The 18886-nt window shown below is 39.6% G+C and overlaps 1 pseudogene across 1 annotated transcript; it reads right to left on the bottom strand.

The window, feature by feature from the left end:
• Positions 1 to 7933: 7933 nt before the first annotated feature.
• Positions 7934 to 18229, bottom strand: LOC110746750 (TMV resistance protein N-like; annotated as a pseudogene). Its single transcript, XR_015833663.1, has 6 exons — positions 17553 to 18229; positions 15627 to 16722; positions 15215 to 15487; positions 14139 to 15077; positions 13299 to 14031; positions 7934 to 8880 (listed from the first exon to the last, which is right to left on the bottom strand). The product of XR_015833663.1 is annotated as a TMV resistance protein N-like (transcript).
• Positions 18230 to 18886: the final 657 nt, after the last annotated feature.

Genomic DNA, 18886 nt, shown 5'->3' with positions numbered 1-18886 from the left:
TGATTTCAAGCAAGGGAATCGAAGTGGATAAAGCCAAGATCGATCTCATCTCAAATCTTCCACCCCCTACCTCTGTTAAAGGAATTAGAAGCTTTCTAGGTCATGCTGGATTCTATAGAAGGTTCATCAAAAATTTCTCAAGCATTACAAGGCCATTGTGTAATCTCCTTGCTAAGGATGCTGTTTTTGAGTTTAATGAAGCTTGCATGGAAGCTTTTACTACCTTGAAGAGGGAGCTAACTTCAGCCCCTATTATCATAGCTCCGGATTGGTCTTTACCATTTGAAATAATGTGTGATGCCTCTGACTTTGCTATTGGTGCAGTTTTAGGTCAAAAGAAGAACAAGCTGCCCCATGTGATTCATTATGCTAGCCGGACCTTGAATGATGCTCAAATCAACTACTCCACAACAGAGAAGGAGTTGCTTGCTGTGGTTTTTGCTTTAGAAAAATTTCGTTCTTACCTTGTTGGTTCTAAAGTAATTGTTTATTCTGACCATGCAGCTCTTAGATACTTGCTCACTAAGAAGGATGCCAAACCACGCTTGATTAGATGGATTCTCTTGCTGCAAGAATTCGATTTGGAGATTCGAGATAAGAAGGGATGTGAGAATGTGGTAGCTGATCATTTGAGCAGAATTGTGGTTGAAGAAAAAGGAGGAGCTGTGCTACCCTTGAATGAGACTTTCCCTGATGAACAACTATATGCTGCCCAAGTCAAAGAGCCATGGTATGCTGATTTTGTTAATTATCTTGCTTGTGGTGTTCTTAGAAATGATCTAACTTCTCAGGATAAGAAGAAGTTCTTTTCCATGGTGAAACATTATGTATGGGATGAACCTTTCTTATTCAAGCATTGCCCGGATCAACTCATCAGAAGATGTGTTCCAGAAGAAGAGCAAGAAAGCATACTTAGGCATAGCCACGAATTGGCCTGTGGAGGTCACTTTGGAGCTAAGAAAACAGCACTTAAAATTCTGCAATCTGGTTTCTTTTGGCCCACTCTATTTAAAGATGCATTTAATTTTTGTGTTAAGTGTGATAGGTGCCAAAGGATGGGAAACATAAGTCGCAGGAATGAAATGCCATTGAATAACATACTTGTTGTGGAGCTCTTCGATGTGTGGGGTATTGATTTCATGGGACCATTCCCATCTTCCTTTGGTTATACTTACATACTTGTTGCTGTTGATTATGTGTCTAAATGGGTGGAAGCCATAGCCACCAAAACCAATGATTATAAGGTGGTGCTGAAGTTCTTGAAGGATAATATTTTCACAAGGTTTGGTACTCCAAGGGCTGTCATTAGTGATGGAGGCAGCCACTTCTGTAACAAGCCATTCGAAGCACTCATGAAGAAGTACAACATCACCCATCGAGTCTCTACACCATATCATCCGCAAACTTCTGGTCAAGTGGAAATAAGCAATAGAGAAATTAAGCACATCCTGGAGAAGGTGGTGAACAATACAAGGAAAGATTGGGCAGCTAAGCTCAATGATTCATTATGGGCTTATAGGACTGCATATAAGACTCCCATTGGAATGAGCCCTTATCGTCTTGTGTTTGGGAAAGCTTGTCACCTGCCAATGGAGCTTGAACACAATGCTTTTTGGGCCATCAAGAAGTTAAATTTTGATCTAGACAAGGCAGGCCATGCAAGAAAGTTTCAGCTCAATGAATTGGAAGAAATTAGACATGAGTCTTATGAGAATGCAAAGCTTTACAAAGAACGAACCAAGAGTTACCATGACAGAAACATTCAACGGAAAGAGTTCTCCAAAGGCATGTCAGTTCTTTTGTTTAACTCACGTTTACGTCTCTTTCCAGGAAAATTGAAGTCTAGATGGCAAGGCCCATTCACCGTGGTCAATGTTTCTCCCTATGGAGCTGTGGAGATTCAAAACCCTAAAGATGGCTCGACTTTCAAAGTAAATGGACAACGTTTAAAGCCATTCTATGAGGGAGTTTCAGCTGGCATCCAAACTGGCCATGTGGTAGATCAACTTCCCTTCGTACCATCAACTTAGCTGATTGCACAATGTCTTGCCAAGACAGTAACTAAGGCGCTTCTTGGGAGGCAACCCATGTGTTCAAGAAGAAGGTGCTTGGTAGCAATCGACCTAATCGCATCAAGGGGAAGCATTTCAATCCTTTCTCTTTACTTGTTTTGTTTTTATTTTAGTCATTTTAAGTTTCTGTTCCTTTTTATAAATAAATAAATTTAAAAAAAAAAAAAAAAAATTTCATATAAGCTAACTTTTGGTAACCCCAGTGAGCACCTCCGTCAATACAGTGTCTAGGAGTTCTTTAGGCGACACCTTCGGTGTCTAAGAAGTTTGGGTTTTAAGCGGGACCATTGTGACCCCTCCAACCTTCCCGGATCCCCTGGCTGTGTTTTCTGAGGCCCTTAACTGGTCATCCGTGAGTTGCTTATATATTCATTTTTTTTATTTTTTATTTTTCCTAAACCTTCTTCTAAACTTTTCCCTTTATCATTTGTTTGTTCTCAATCATCTTTTGTATGCTTTCACATTGAGGACAATGTTCAATTTAGGTCTGGGGGGAAGGTTTTCAATTTCAATTTTCTTATCCATTTGTGTTTTCAATTTTCATTCTCTTGTCACTTTATTTTTTATTTTTTATTTTTTTTAAGAATGTCATACAATCGATGCTATGGAGCTGCCATTGAGGTTTTCATATCAGAATTTTGCACTTCACAAAGCTTTGGCTCTTAGAATTTTGGTGGCTAAAGTACCATGCTCAAATTCTTGAAGGAAAATAGTGGAGACTACCCTAGTGAGCTATATCAAGCCTAATTGCTTTCTTGAGAGGGTTTAAAGTGTTCTATTTCTCATCCCTACTTATTTTCTTCAATTCACTCTAATTGATCTCATCATTTCATTTTGATCGAATACTAAGGATGATTCTCTTTTGCAGATATCATATGCTTGCTCTCATTCATGAATGAACTCATTGAAGTGATGCTAGGCTATGTGTGTATAACCATTCTATGTGCTTTCTTTTCACCCTACCCATATGTGTGTTCCATTAGCCCTCTTGAAGCCAAACACTTAAAGCCTTTTTCTTCTATCACCCTCATCATTTCCCTACCTTTGTATCTCAATCTGAGATACTTGACCTATTGTAGCCATACCCTAGTAACTTAGAAATATACCAAGGTTTGCCAACATAAAGTTTGATGCAAGGAAGTTGCTGCCATGTGCCTAAATGAAATTTGGTGTGAGTCTGTGCAATAAAATTAAAGAAGTTGCAAATCAAATCAGCAAAGATGAAAGTGTTTCAATATGATCTAAGTGTGAAAAATAAAGTCTATGCCAGGTGATACCATGAAGTTTGCTGCCATGCCAATCTAAATCAATGATGCCTTGCAGATTAATGAAGCATGCAACCTTGGTATGTTCTTAAGTTATTTGTTTTTCCTTCCAATTCTTCCATTTCCCCTAAACCTTAGCCTTTCATTACAACATTGTGAAAGACCTAGCTGATCTTTGAGGATGTATTCATGGGTGCTGGTAAGTATGTGTGTATCTCTATTCTTAGTATTTAATTCCTTTCATGAGATCTAACCAAATTTGTGCTTCTATTTCATACACTCACTTATGCTTTCTTGAGAGAATTAAAACATAGGTTCTGAGTGATTGAGTGTTATCTGTGAGAATTAGAGTCGAAGCATGTTCTCTATTCAAGGTTTGAGTGTGCTTGCTTTGAAACTGTGTGCCTTTGAGCTATAGCTTCCACTTGTACACACTGATTGATGACCTATCTTGGCAACTCTATGGTGTTGGAGGTATGACTAAAACTTTCTTTCATTTTCATTAGTTGATTTCAAAGTTGTTTTTCTAACCATTTTGTTTTGTAGAGTTAGAAAAACGTTTGTGGGTATCGTATCTGTTAAACCCTCAGGAGACACAACTCCTCCTACTAGGGATGCCTAGAGGTTTAAAGGCTTGTTGCATACGCTCAATGCAATCGAGTTACCTACGAAAGTGGTCTAGTTAACTTCTTGTTTTGTTTTTATCTTTGTTTCTCTTTTGTTTTGCTCGAGGACTAGCAAAATCTAAGTTTGGGGGTGTGTTAAGCTCATAATTTCATACATATACATGCCCAATTTACTTACTTCTTTTGCTTAGTTTCCTATAATTCTGAGTTATTTGCCTCTATTTGTGTGTTTTGTAGGCCAAAAGAGCAAGAGAGCATAATTCATGCAATTCATGCATGTCAAGGCCTAATTTGGATGAAGAGAAGAAGAGCTTAAAGACAAACTCATTTTGGCTACAGCCCCCTGCCAGTCCAGTTCCGTAGGTCATATTTCAAGCTTTGTTTCAGCAACCTACATAGCTCGGATGAGGCAACATTCTTCATGAAAGTTGTTCCAATGGGTGTGTACTATAACATATCCCAAATTCAGCCCCATTGGATAACTTTGGAGTCCGTCACCTAGCAAACACAGATCCATGCTCAGGATGGATTTTTGTCAGCGAGCAAACTGAGTTAGCAATTTGTTTCGGCCTTAACTTCATCCTCCGAGCTTGGATTGGGCCAATACTTGTGTGGTTGGATCATACACATTCTGAACTTCACAATGGACATCTTAAAGTCTTCATTTGATTCAGCCTAGCCCAAGTTGTAAGCCCTTGAAGTTGCTGGTCATGCTGACCTCAGGATGAGCTGGTTGGAAGCTTGGTCATGGTGAGCTAGGTATGAGCTATCATTTCTGGTTGGAAGCTTGGTCATGGTGACATGAAGATGAGCTAGGGCTGCTGGTGGGATTTATTGGTGAAGTGCATCAACCAATTCAGATTTTATAATGCAAGTGTTGTATGCATTAGTGAAGTGCATCAACCAATTCATCTTTTATAATGCAAGTGTTGTATGCATTAGCCATATTGAATTCAGATTTATCACTCCCCTCTCCCTATAAATACCACATCCATTCCACATTCAAGACACAACAAATCCTGAGATTCACAACCCCACAATTCACTCCAACCATCCTCAAACACTCTCACAATCCCAAACACTCCAACAATCACCAAAACAACTCCAGCAAACTTCTCTTCCATTTCCCTACGAATTTCATCTTCCTTAGCCATCACCACTCACTCAAACTCATCCCAAATCACCTCCATATCCTTCATACATCTTTCTAGAAGTGGGGAAGCTCTTGGAGAAGCATTAGAAGTGGAGAAGCACTTGGAGAAGCCTTGGACACCACAAGAACTTCAGAAAAAGGGTTTTTCTACTCTTATTGCATTCATTATGTTTTCTCATTTCTGTTCAAGTCTCTTTTCCATTATGAGTAGCTAAATCCATAACTAAGGCTTCGATGTAACCTAACATGAATATTCTGGGTTTATAAGTTTGGAGTTTCAAGTTTGATTCATGATTCATGTTCTTATTCATTATGCTTATAAGTTAACATGCTTGTTTGAATGATTGATCACCATTAGAACTTGTTTGTTAACTATCTTGGTTTGAATTAAGAGTATACACCATGCTTTAATTCGAATTGAACTATGAATAGGAAGAGTATGTATGGACATTCGACAACAGGGATTAGATACATACTTGGTTGTTTAAAATGTTCTTCTATGCTTAATGGGTTCCTAATGCTTAATTTTAGGTTAGACAACAAATGATCAAATTAGGGAATTAGGAACACAAGGTTAGGACCAAACACCATGGCCTAATCATACTTTAGCTAGAATCAATCTTTGAATCTGAATTACACTTGTTACTTGAATCTTTATAACCCAGAATTGAATTGTTATGGTGATTCGAATGCCCTAGTCTCAAAATCTGTTTTCCAACTCTTAAAACCACTCTTTGTTACATTTGTTTACTTGTTTTTGTTTGAAATTTCATTTTGCTTCTTTTGTTCAACAATCACAACCACTCTTGTTTTAAATTCTGTTTTAGACATAACCTCCTACTTTCTTGAATTTGGGAATCTAAGTACATAACTAGTTTTAACTTCTCAGTCTTCGTGGGTACGACCTCGTACTTGTCTTGCTATACTACTAATTACCCCGTACAATTGCGAGTTAACATAATATTAACAACAGGAGCTTTATCTAAGATAACTCCAGCAACTTTTTCATTATATGCAGCCAATATTTCTAACATTTGAAGAAAATTTCCACGATTGATTGAATTCTTTTTTTCATCATGCCTCTAAAAGCACATCCTTGAAATGCAAGCCACCTGACTCCTTCAATTGTTGCCTTAAGTCGTAGTCGATTGTCTGCAATTTGTTGGGAAGAATAATTCTCAACGACTTTCTGTATATGCTGGGATTGATTCATCAAATCCAAACATGATATTTCAGCAATTTTATGAGGGGAGTTAGGATCTTTCCCCTCGTGATTTAGAAAAGAACAATTTTTTCCATCTCTAACTTTCTTCCAATTTTGAAATCCCTCAAGAGTGAAAGTATTTTTCCCAGTATGTCCAGATGGTTTGTTAAAAAGATAGCGCGGTAGACAAAAAACTGCATCTTTCACAGGTGAATATTCTAACCACGAAGGAAATAGTTTGAACCATGAACTTTGAAAGCTACGCTGATGAGTTACTGATCCTGATTTTGGATACTTGGAAAGTATAGGTTGGTATGGACCAACGTTAATGTAAGCTCGTCGAATTTCGTCACATTGATTAACAGGATAATTCCATATTTGTGGACATAGCCCTGGGTTGCGGTCTAAAGTACTAATATCAACTTCATTGTTAGTAGTCTCAATTCTTGGAGATCCAGAACGATTTTCAGATGCTACTGTCTCAATATTAGAATCAGGTACAGATGTGGTAACTTCAGTATGTTTTCTTTGAAAAATCCATCAATTTTTGGTTGTTTCTTCATCTACAAACCAATTACAAATTTTATTAAGAACATGATTCATAAATTATACCCCAAAAAAAAAATCATATTCTACTATAACAATGAAAACTTCAATTTTAACTCATATAAAACATATACAAATATATTCTCATAAAAAGTAATATAAACAAAGGAAAAAAACTATGACTATGTAAAGTTATCTAACCTGGAATTAAAAATTTCGAAGCAGGAGGTTGGAGAGCAAACAACCAAATTCAATTATTTTCTTTTGTTGTGTGCGGCTGCTTCAAACTAAGTTCATGTTGCTTCATATAGGAACAAAAATTAAAATCCCAATCCTTTTTTACTTGGGTAAAAGTCTACTTCCTATTTGATAAAGGAAAGTTTTTGAAACTTTATTTGATTGGCTGCTTTTATTTTTTTATTAATATATTGATGGGACATTTAAAAAACCAAAGCTGGCATGTGGATTCACAACCTTCAGTCATGACTCATGTGGTGAATATTATATATACTTAATTTGGAAAGAGAAACACATCTTGAGGGGGCCACAAGCCAAATTATTATATATAATTCCTAAAATATGTAGGAATAGATGACCAAACATAAAATATTATTAAACTTTTGGGGGGCCCCAAGCCCCTTCAGGCCTTCAAATACCTCCGCCACTTAGAACAAGAATTAGGGTTTTTATCCCTTGGGAATTCTTAAGCAAGAAGGAGTTCAAAGATCCTTTCTTTATAAGGAGTCCAACATCAAGAAGGAATTCAAAGATCCTTTATTTATAAGGAGTCTAACAACAATTGGGATTCAAAGAATACATAGGTCCAATTTTTTCATCTCCTACATCCCACCACACATGACATGTAGAAGTTAGGAGCCATTTGTGGAGCAAATAATTTCTTGACCACTCCAATGGCGCCACGTGGAAATTAAAATAAAGGTCAAGCTTGCCCTAGGTCACATTAATTATGTTAATTTAAATCCTCATTTAATTAGTAAATTAATGGGCCTAAAATAAAGATCGAAAAAATCTTATGCCACTACCCTTTCTCTTGTCTTGGTATTAGTAGAACTCGCTACAACAAGAAGTTAATAACCTCGTCGCCTTTCTCATAGGCGAAATCATCAGCTCCATCATAATCATCATCATCACCACATTCATCATTATCCTCTCCCTTCTCTGCCAAGTTAACCTGTTTTCTGTTAGATTAATCATTATTAGACCCATATGACCGGTTTTCCACATCCATAACAAGGTTCGTTTTCCGAGGCCGACCCTTATCACTGGTTTTGCTATTGTTCTTTGCTGCTCCCTTGATGCCCCTGCACCTACTGATTATTACTATACCCAGGACCCTTATCTTATATAGCTAGCATCAATCTTAATGAAGGCCTACCACATACATAACATAAGAGATACTGTATGCGAAAATCTGAACCACTATGTTAGTAACGCAAAGCATGCATGATACGATGGTACCATTCAAAGAACAAAATTCCTTCCGAAAATATAGAAAGGAGTTCTCTTGACCCAAAAAAAAAAAGTAGAGAAGTGTTCGAAAACAATAAATATGCAAGATATTATACTTCAGAAAATTTAGGTATAGGTACCCATTAAAACATTGCATCTCAAAACAAAGGAGGCAAGCTCATTAGACAATCAGATCCAGTAGATTACCCTTGACCTAAAAAGCAAGACCCAGCGCTATTGCTTGTATTTGTAGGTATATGGCAATGACCAAGTGTAAGAAGTTCCAACTGTAAACCTCGCCTGGTGCATTATGTCTCCTCCTAGCTTCATTATTTGCAGGCCGATTTGATTTATGAAGACATGATTTTGCATATATAGTAGGGCAGGAGAACTAGGGACTTTGTTCATCTTCTCTTGTGTTTAAATGGATCAAGCCACAATCTGTTATTGCTTTGACCAAAATAATCCTTCATCAAGTGCATTTCTTCCGCAACATCATCAATGCCCTTGATTGAACGAGCTCCATTCACATCAATAGGTGAATCTGCAACAAGATCAAAATGCAGTCATCTTTGACATCAGCAAACATATACGACCATTGTTGTAAAATAGGCTCACATTTAGTATGCAAGCGAAGGAGTGAGCGACCGGTCGCAAGGTTTGGGCGACCGGTCGTTTAGAAGCAGATTCGAAATCTGGAAAAATCGCAACGAGCGACCGGTCGCAAGGTATCAGCGACCGGTCGCTATGTATCCAAATGGTCGTAGCGACCGGTCGCAAGGTATCAGCGACCGGTCGCCCCTGTGCTGTGCTGATGTTTTCTTACGTGTTTTCAACTGTGTTTTCGGTGGCTATCGCTTTCCACAAGATTTCAGAGGCTTTGTGGGTCACTTCTGAGGTAAAAGAAGGTTGACTACCTGCTGGATAGTTGGGAGAGCACTCATTGCCAATTGGTTGTCTTGCTTTGAAGGATCCATTCTCCATTTTCTGGTTTAGTGGAAGGTGGCTGAAGTGGGATTATATTACTTACTTGTTCTAACCTCTAGTCTAAGTGGGTGACTAAAAGGAAAGAACGTGGTGGACAATCAGATATCCTATCTCTTGTCCATTGGCTTGTGTAGGTAATGGGATGAAGTAAGATAACACAAGGGAGAAAACAAGTTGAATAAGAGGAAGTGGCTGAAGCAGAAACTAAGTGTGGTTAATCTCAAGGTGGTCAAGTAGCTGGGTGCTATTGTGTTCAAAGGAGGTTAACTCACCAAGGGAGAACGTGAGGGAGAGCAATCAGTTCAAGTTAGGAGCTGAGTTGGGGTCTTGAGAGTCTAGACACCAAGGAGGGAAACACCAAGGGTTGTGAGAGTGTTCACAAGTGCATCAAAGTGTTGAGCAAGGGGTGTGAGAGGAAAGAGAGCTTGGGGAGAGAATAGAGTTCTAAGGGGGTTTTTCTGTGTAAAACCAAAGTTGTAACTTATTCTTTCATGAAGTGAATTTCTCAAGGGGATCACCAAGAGGATGTAGGCAATTGCTGAACCTCTATAAATTCTTGTGTCACTTTGTGCTTGGTTGTTGTCTCAAGTGTGTGTGTGTGATTCATCCATCATTGTGTGTGTCACAAAGTCCATCAACAACAAGATCATTAGGGGAGGGAGTGAAAGTGTTTGTCCATTATTAACAACAAGTGGTATCAGAGCTGTGTTGGAGCAGCAAGTGCTAGTGTGTTGAAGATGGCAAGTGACAAGGAAGCTGAAGGTGGAAGTAGCTCTATGCATCAGAGGCTACCACAATCTGTCAGCATGAAGGTGGAGTTGAAGCCTTTCACAGGGAAGGAGAACTTCACACTTTGGCAAAGGAGGATGAAGTCAGCCCTTACACAACAAAATCTCAGTGTTGTCTTGGAAGGCAAAGAGAAGAAGCCGGTTACCATGACAGATGCGGAGTGGGGTGTGCTAGATGAGTTGGCTAGAGGAGCCATCGAGAACTTCATCTCCGATGAGGTGCTCATCAACGTGATGAAGGACACAGCGAAGCAAACATGGGAGAAGCTCGAAGAGATGTTTGCAGGGAAGTCGCTGTCCAACAAGCTCTTCCTCAAGGAGGAACTCCTAAATCTTCGGATGGCGGAGGAAGGAAATCTAATGGAGCATTTGAGCAGCTTCAATAGATGTGTTGCTGACTTGCAAAGAATGGATGTGTTGTATAATACGGAGGATAAGGCACTCATGTTACTAACATCCTTGCCTCCGTCTTATAAGCATTTCCGAACTACACTTATGTTCGGGAAGAGTACTTTGAATTTTGAGGAGGTGGTGCAAGATGTGATGTCGCATCACAGGATGTCTCAACATTCGGAGGAGAACTCTCAAGATGCTGGTTTGTTCGCAAGGAGTCGTTCAAGCAAGCAAGAAGGCAAGGGCAGCAAAAGGAATACTAAGTCCAAGGACAATGAAGGATGCTTCGAGTGTGGATCTATGGATCATTGGAGACGAGATTGTCCGGTATGGAAGGAGAAGCTGAACAAGATGAAGAAAGCTGGAAGTTCAGCCCACGTGTGTGATGAGGACACATGTGATGAACTCTTGACGGTTACGGAGGAAAGTAACGGGGAAGTCATGGCAAGTTCTTCGTGTAAGAATTCTTCTTCAAGTTGGATTTTAGATTCCGGGTGCTCATATCATGTGTGTGCAAATAAGTTGATGTTTGACACATATGAGGATAAGGATGCATGCAAGATTATGTTGGGAGACAAAACTACATGTGAAGTTTTGGGCATAGGGACTGTGAAGATCAAGTTGCAAGGTGGTGAAGTTTGGACTCTTAGTGAGGTAAGGTTTGTACCTGCACTAAGAACGAATCTAGTCTCTCTTGGTTCTTTGGATAGAGAAGGTTGCTCTTATAAGGCCAAAGGAGGGAAGCTCATGGTCACACAAGGTTCTGTGGTGGTTATGAAGGGGGAGATTCAACCAAACAACACATACAAGCTCTTGGGTGGTGCAGAGATTTGTACCAAGGAAGAGCAAGCAACAAGTCTTAATGTCAAGGAGCCGGTCCAACATGATGTAGCTGCAAGTGTGCTCAAGAGATGTTGGGCAAGGAAGGTTAGTCAAGGTTGTATGACTAACGGTTCATCATCAAAGGTGCTTGATTTCAAAGCTGCAGAAAGTGTGGAGAGGAATATCCACAAAGGTGAAATCAAGACAAGGAATGATGGGGAGGATGTTGTTGAAGAGAAGCTTCTTGCCAAGGTGGTCATGGAAGGGACTCCATTTGAGGTGGAGCTTGACACAAGGGCTGAAGAAGGAGGGCAACAACAACAAACTCACAAAGGGGTTCTACTTGAGGTAGAGCCATCATCAATTGCAAGGTCCAAGCCCAAGGAATCCATCAAACCGTCCCTAGGTTTTGGATGGATGGACCAAGAAGTTCCAACCACGTTTCGGAGTGCTATAGGGAGCATGAAGCGGGAAAGTTGGAGAAGTGCATTGATGAAAAGAAATGTGTTCTTAAATCCAAGAGCAAGGAGTGCTAAGTGGGGATTTAGTGAACAAATGTTTGGTATGTGGTTTGCATATCAAGGGAAGTCCAAGGTTCAAGGTTCCAAGGAGGCAAGGAGCAACGAATTTGGCAAGAGGGAACTCTTCTCTGCACAAGAGGTCCAAGTTACTCAAGTTTAGGCTTGGGTGGAGCACCTTCCACCAAAGGTGCATTGAGGCAAGAGGTGTATTGCCATGGTGGAGTTCTTGGAAATTACTAGAACGATTTCTAAGAGGTTGAAGAGGTTCTAGAGGTCAACAATGGTTCACGGGTTGATTAAATGGTTCGCCAAGGTGGAGATTGTTGTAAAATAGGCTCACATTTAGTATGCAAGCGAAGGAGTGAGCGACCGGTCGCAAGGTTTGGGCGACCGGTCGTTTAGAAGCAGATTCGAAATCTGGAAAAATCGCAACGAGCGACCGGTCGCAAGGTATCAGCGACCGGTCGCTATGTATCCAAATGGTCGTAGCGACCGGTCGCAAGGTATCAGCGACCGGTCGCCCCTGTGCTGTGCTGATGTTTTCTTACGTGTTTTCAACTGTGTTTTCGGTGGCTATCGCTTTCCACAAGATTTCAGAGGCTTTGTGGGTCACTTCTGAGGTAAAAGAAGGTTGACTACCTGCTGGATAGTTGGGAGAGCACTCATTGCCAATTGGTTGTCTTGCTTTGAAGGATCCATTCTCCATTTTCTGGTTTAGTGGAAGGTGGCTGAAGTGGGATTATATTACTTACTTGTTCTAACCTCTAGTCTAAGTGGGTGACTAAAAGGAAAGAACGTGGTGGACAATCAGATATCCTATCTCTTGTCCATTGGCTTGTGTAGGTAATGGGATGAAGTAAGATAACACAAGGGAGAAAACAAGTTGAATAAGAGGAAGTGGCTGAAGCAGAAACTAAGTGTGGTTAATCTCAAGGTGGTCAAGTAGCTGGGTGCTATTGTGTTCAAAGGAGGTTAACTCACCAAGGGAGAACGTGAGGGAGAGCAATCAGTTCAAGTTAGGAGCTGAGTTGGGGTCTTGAGAGTCTAGACACCAAGGAGGGAAACACCAAGGGTTGTGAGAGTGTTCACAAGTGCATCAAAGTGTTGAGCAAGGGGTGTGAGAGGAAAGAGAGCTTGGGGAGAGAATAGAGTTCTAAGGGGGTTTTTCTGTGTAAAACCAAAGTTGTAACTTATTCTTTCATGAAGTGAATTTCTCAAGGGGATCACCAAGAGGATGTAGGCAATTGCTGAACCTCTATAAATTCTTGTGTCACTTTGTGCTTGGTTGTTGTCTCAAGTGTGTGTGTGTGATTCATCCATCATTGTGTGTGTCACAAAGTCCATCAACAACAATATCATTAGGGGAGGGAGTGAAAGTGTTTGTCCATTATTAACAACAACCATATATTAAAATGCGAAGATATCATTCAACATTTAATGGATTTACATACTTTGCTCCTCATCAAAATCAATATGCCTCCGCTTTGGATGATCTGCTGGTTCTGAAAACAAGGTAAGGTATTGCTCTTCATGATCATGATCCATGACAACGACGTTAGGACCATGATTATCAACTGCGATGGTATCTGATCCACGAGGCCTCTTCCAAACACCACCCGTTGATCCTAAAGACAAGGAAACCAATTCATCTTGGTAGCGACAATGGATATCATCGTCAACTACCATGATCTGAGTCTCACTGACATCACCAACCTGGTGGCCTAATAGGTGGACCCCACACCTTGTAATCGGCCCTGCACCTTGGTAGTAAAATATAACTTGACACATATTACCCTGTTGCGACCGCGTCGGTCCTTCCGCCATGTTCTTGTTCGGATCCAATAATGGACTACAGTTGAGCCACACATGAGTTTCCTCTAACTTAATAGCATACTCATCCCAAATCCATATCTCGTTGACCTGTTTTCCATTTATGAGAGTCTTGGCGCGAAACTGACAACCATGATAAGTCATGAGATCGAAAACAGCACATAGAGCCAATCTTGACGTCTCCCATTCTAAATTTGGAGGAATTTCAAAACAAACTTCACATTCAGCAACGTATTCCCCTTTATTATCTGAAAAAGGATTTGCAAATACTGTTGCCTCTTTACAACAGCTAAAACACTTTGGAACTTCAGTTCCTGGAACTATAATTTCGATTGTAGAACTCTGAGAAGATACCTAGAATAATTACAACAATCATTGACTTAAAACGTGTGTGTATATATATATACATAGAGAGAGAGAGAGAGAGAGAGAGAGAGAGAGAGAGAGAGAGAGAGAGAAACCTGATTGAGGAAAATGTTTTCTGTGATGTCACAACCACATAGTCTAAAGCAATTAGTCAAATACAAATGCTGAAGCCCTGGTGACAGTTTTGGAATTGTTTCCAATGACGTGCAACTATTCAGGGTTACTGAAGTTAATTTTGGTGGAAGCACTTCTGGAATTTCCCGAAGCCTCTTGCAACCACACAATCTAAGGCTGAGCAAGTTGACAAATTTGCTAATGCATTCTGGAAGACTGACAAAATTGTTTCCGGAAAGATCAAGTTCTTCTAATGTGGACCAGCAATCAAGAGGCGGTAGGAAATCACTTTCTGATAAATTGCATCCTCCGAGAAAAAAGAAACGTAGCCTGGGAAGCGCTAATGAGATAGTGTTGTCATCCGAAAACTTTGAGCTATTTGAAAGCAGCTGTAATTAAGTGTAGCTGGATGAAACTTCAAAGTTAATCTCATTGCCAAATGTAAGGAGTTTTCGACACCCTTTGACACTAAGCTCACCGAGACTTTGCAATCCATAAATACGATGTAATGACGCATTTGAAAGGTTCTCACAATAATCAGCTTTTAATACTTCAAGACCAGTAAGATATGCAATTGATGAAGGCAATTCCCTTATGCCACTTCCTTCCATATCCAAAATGATTAGCGATTCCATCTTGTCCTCTATTTCTGGGAAACTCTCAAGCCCTTTACAATCACATAGATAAAGTCTTTCTAAGGATTTCAATCTAAGTCTTGTTCCAAACCTTCTAAGCTGAAAGCATTCTCTGAGATCCAATTCAACAAGTTTATCAAGGAATCCAACAGAACCATCAACCTCAACCAAACGTTTACACTCACTTAAATTCAAGTACTTCAAATTTGGGATTCCAGATAAGTCAACGATTTTTTCTAAGAATTGACAACCACTTAAATTTATATAGGTCAACTTTGGGAAATTCTGTGAGAAAAATACACAAAATAGGAAATGATCAACCACACACCCCAAATGTAAGGAGTGTTGAACACCCCAATGAAACTAGGCACAAAGAAATATATTTGAGATAATAATAGATAAAAATAATTTGAAGTGCGTACCTTAAATCCCTCCAATTGTCTGATATCACTGCAAGGCATATTGAACACAACAAGATGCCTGGCATGAAAATTGGATGGCAATAATTGTAACTTGCATCTACCCCAATCAATGAACCTCAACTCGTTGGGTAGATATTCAACATATCCAGATAGAACTGCATTACAGTTTATGAAAATTTCAAGATTTGCCATCCCGAAGAAGCTTTTTGCATTCAAGGGTATCTCATCTGGCTTGGGAAACTTCACCATGATTCCTTTAGTTTTTCTTGTTCCCTGTGATGAAAAGATAATGATATTAAGAAACCAAGTCGTTCTTCAAAGCAAAATGCAAGCCCATTTTGTGAAGAAAATTATTGGTTACAAACAACAGGTACTATTTCAGATTGAATATAAGGACATATATTATACTTACGCTATTTTCTGTTAGAACACGGTAGACATCCTCATGAAACCACAATCTACTACGCTTGCCAGGATCAATGGGGCACTCTTCGTGAACTATATCCTTACTCCGTTTTTCTAGCAAGTCATGCATCAAAATCCTATTATATTGAATAGTTATCATTGCCTTCTCAACCAGGACTTCAATACAATCTTGGGAAGCCTTGTGCTTAGAACTTAATATTTGCATCACATAGTCCTTATCTTCACCCTTGAAGAAACACGCCAAGTCTAGAAAAACTTGTTTCACTGAATTATCTAATGCATCATAACTTTTTCGAAGTATTTTCTGTATACCTGTATAAGGTTCTCCTTCATAACCATCTAATATAGCTTGCCAACGATGTATACCTTTATTACGAAGATGGGAACCTAAAAGTGTTATAGCTAGTGGAAGGCCTTGAGCATAGGCTATTGCTCGTTTTGCGAGTTCCAAATAATCATTTGAAGGTTCATTTCTTCCAAAGGCATTCAAACTGAAAAGCTCAAGAGCTTGGTTGTCATATAACTTATGGACCTCGTATATCAACTCAATTCCATAACATTTTAGCAATCCACTATCTTGTGTAGTTATGATGACTCTACTACCCTCACCGAACCAACCAACTCCAGCCAAGTTGTCTAATTGCTCCAATTGATTCACATCATCAAGAATTAAGAGAATCCTTTTATGCCTCAACAATTTATGTATAATAGAGATACCTTTATCAGCACTAACAATTTTCAACTTTTTGCCACCTAGAATCTCTTGAAGAAGAGTCTCCTGTAGTTGGATTAAGCCTCCATGTGGCATTGAATTTTCTCTAACATCTGCCAAGAAACAACACCCTTTGAACTTATGAGTAATTGCATTATAAACAGCTTTCGCAATTGTTGTCTTGCCTATTCCAGATGTCCCCCATATCCCAACTATGTGGCGACCATTCCCACCAGCACATAAAAGCATTTCCACAGCTCTTACACAAGAGTGAATTCCAACTGGGTACTTCGCCACATTCAAATATGTGCGGTTCAGCACTAGGACTACAATCTCCTCAACGATGTGGTTGATAAATGTAGCTTCAGACCTACCATTTAAAAAATTTGACACATTTAAGGAATAAAATGTATACATGCAAGCACACAAAGAACACAAGGTAGTCTATTCAGCCGACTGCCATACTCCATCGAGTTTGGTTGGATAGTCTGCTAAAGTAATGTTCCGTTTGGATGGAGGGATTTAAAAGAAGGGATTTGGATTTGAGAACAATGCTAAATTTGCTACAAAAACAAGAATGACATTAGAATGAAGGAATTTGGAATAACTAGATGTAGTGCCTTTAAAATAAATTTGAAATTGACTACATGTAAGGAATCATTTGAAATCCATTTATCTTCTTCATTTCTCTCATGTCCAAATCTTGGCCTACATGAATTTTACTAGTCTAAACAAACAAGTTTACCGTATAATTTCATCTAAATCCATGAATTTGGAATCCTTCCATCCAAATGGAGCTTAATAGTTCTGTTTTTTTTTTTTGGTTACATTGGTAGGAAAGACCCCTGGGGGTCGATCCTCGGTGCCAAGCAGGGGGAAGGGGGAGGGCCACCACTGTGGTAACCCTGCTTGACGAGCCTAATAGTTATTTAACTACAAACAATATTGACTAGTACGGCTTTTGGAGAGACTAATATATGGGTTTTGAATCTTCTCCCCTACAGCTATTGAAAAAAATCTTCGGCCTACAGTTTTCTATTTTTATCAAAACAGTACTTTTTTGAATGCGTAACAATTAAATATAACCAAAGGAAAAAGGAGAGAAAAAATTAAACTTGAAAAAGATAGATGACCCTGAAATATAGAATCAAGCCACTAAATTAACCATATATATGTGCACTATAGAGGGTAGAAATATACTCTCCCGCCTTGCAAGTATATCCTTTCAAACTTGCTGCTTCTCTAAGAGCGCTCCTCCACCTTAGCACCTTCTCCGTATTATCCTTAAATCTGCAGTTCATGTCAGCAAATGCATCACCGAAACTATTTGTTTGGTTCCGTACATGCGACGGATTCACTTTGTAAAAAATGGGCCAAACTATTAGTTTCGTTGAGTTTTTGCATCGAAGGATCTCAACGAGTTCGTCCAAGCACCAGCGTGAGGATGCATAGTTTTCAGAGAATACAATGAGAGAAATCCGTGACTCTTCAATTGCTTCGAGAAGGGCCGGTGAGATTTTCTCTCCTCCTATAAGCTCACGATCAATGAAGGTGTAGATCCCCTTATCGGACAAGGCCTTGTACAAATGATCTGTAAAATTGGTGCGTGTATCCTTACCTCTAAAACTCAAAAACACATCATATGTACATGGATCATGAGTGAAAGAAGAAGAAGAAGAAGAAGAAGAAGAATGTCCTTGTTGGTTGGCCATAGGAGCCATACTCAGATCAAAGACTAAGTTGTTGGTTGCAGTTGTGAATGTGATGAAGTTAAGAGGGGGAGAGGAACTTCCAATAATTACTTCCAGTTTTCAGCTTCCTTTGGTTTCTGACGCGCACACTTGGGACTTTTGCTCAATAAATTAGGGGGCTTCTCCAATGCGAACTCTAAGATGCGAACTCGTTGCGAACTTTTGTTTTTAACCATTGGAAGAAGAGTGAAAAGAAAGAAAATAAAGCCACACAAGCCATCCAACGGTTAAAAACAAAAGTTCGCAACGAGTTCGCATCTTAGAGTTCGCATTGGAGAAGGCCCCAATAAATTAATATTAAGACTGGTTTGTCTTTTTCAGTTTTTGTGAACTCAATGGGCCTCACCTTTCTTCTCCCTGCTGTGCAAGGATGTGGTCCAAATTTACCTCTGTTAGATATTTCTAAGGACACCTAACTTTGCAACAACCAACAAATCCTTTTTTCTTTTTTTTTTTGGTCTGAACCATGAGGTGGTCCTGGATGGGCCCCAACTATGGGTGGCACCTTTAAGCCTTAACCACAATCCAGACTAATCCCCACTCACACCGGGTCGGGCCGTAAAGGGTAAAGTGCTAGCCAAAGTGGTGACTCCGTATGAGAGCAGGGATCGAACCCCTGACCTCTCTTAAGGAATGAGAGTGCCGAACCACTCACACCAACCACCTTGGTTAACCAACAAATCCTTTCACTGTACTTAAATGCATATCTTTATATTATGTTATCTTTACAACGACTCTTTGATATAATTTACAGGTGTTGGTGCCTAGTCCCATCCACTACAG

Source organism: Prunus avium, chromosome 2 (assembly GCF_965620075.1).
Source record: "Prunus avium chromosome 2, drPruAviu1.hap1.1, whole genome shotgun sequence".
In the NCBI taxonomy this organism is placed as follows: Eukaryota; Viridiplantae; Streptophyta; class Magnoliopsida; order Rosales; family Rosaceae; genus Prunus; species Prunus avium.
Note: the sequence above shows the minus strand (reverse complement) of the source record. Positions and strands in the feature narration are given on the sequence as shown.